The sequence below is a fragment of the Anopheles moucheti genome, unplaced genomic scaffold, assembly GCF_943734755.1.
Source record: "Anopheles moucheti unplaced genomic scaffold, idAnoMoucSN_F20_07 putative_Y_2, whole genome shotgun sequence".
In the NCBI taxonomy this organism is placed as follows: Eukaryota; Metazoa; Arthropoda; class Insecta; order Diptera; family Culicidae; genus Anopheles; species Anopheles moucheti.
Genome location: NW_026453652.1, coordinates 816,251 through 817,500, shown reverse-complemented (window position 1 = coordinate 817,500; position 1,250 = coordinate 816,251).

The window sequence follows — 1,250 nt, the reverse complement described above, 5'->3', positions numbered from 1 at the left end:
CTTCTAGTGGAACTGCATATCAAAGAACAAAGTTCGAATCGGATGGACAAAGTTAGTTGTAATTAAGAGTTTTTGTATAAAAACACACTTCTGGTGGAACTTCGTATCAAAGTACAAAGTTCGAATCGGATGGACAAAGTTAGTTGTAATTAACAGTTTTTGTATGAAAACACACTTCTGGTGGAACTTCAAATCAAAGTACAAAGTTCGAATCGGATGGACAAAGTTAGTTGTAATTAACAGTTTTTGTATAAAAACACACTTCTGGTGGAACTTCAAATCAAAGAACAAAGTTCGAATCGGATGGACAAAGTTAGTTGTAATTAACAGTTTTTGTATGAAAACACACTTCTGGTGGAACTTCAAATCAAAGAACAAAGTTCGAATCGGATGGACAAAGTTAGTTGTAATTAACAGTTTTTGTATGAAAACACACTTCTGGTGGAACTTCGTATCAAAGTACAAAGTTCGAATCGGATGGACAAAGTTAGTTGTAATTAACAGTTTTTGTATGAAAACACACTTCTGGTGGAACTTCAAATCAAAGAACAAAGTTCGAATCGGATGGACAAAGTTAGTTGTAATTAACAGTTTTTGTATGAAAACACACTTCTGGTGGAACTTCAAATCAAAGAACAAAGTTCGAATCGGATGGACAAAGTTAGTTGTAATTAACAGTTTTTGTATGAAAACACACTTCTGGTGGAACTTCAAATCAAAGAACAAAGTTCGAATCGGATGGACAAAGTTAGTTGTAATTAACAGTTTTTGTATGAAAACACACTTCTGGTGGAACTTCAAATCAAAGTACAAAGTTCGAATCGGATGGACAAAGTTAGTTGTAATTAACAGTTTTTGTATGAAAACACACTTCTGGTGGAACTTCAAATCAAAGAACAAAGTTCGAATCGGATGGACAAAGTTAGTTGTAATTAACAGTTTTTGTATGAAAACACACTTCTGGTGGAACTTCAAATCAAAGAACAAAGTTCGAATCGGATGGACAAAGTTAGTTGTAATTAACAGTTTTTGTATGAAAACACACTTCTGGTGGAACTTCAAATCAAAGTACAAAGTTCGAATCGGATGGACAAAGTTAGTTGTAATTAACAGTTTTTGTATGAAAACACACTTCTGGTGGAACTTCAAATCAAAGAACAAAATTCGAATCGGATGGACAAAGTTAGTTGTAATTAACAGTTTTTGTATGAAAACACACTTCTAGTGGAACTTCATATCAAAAAACAAAG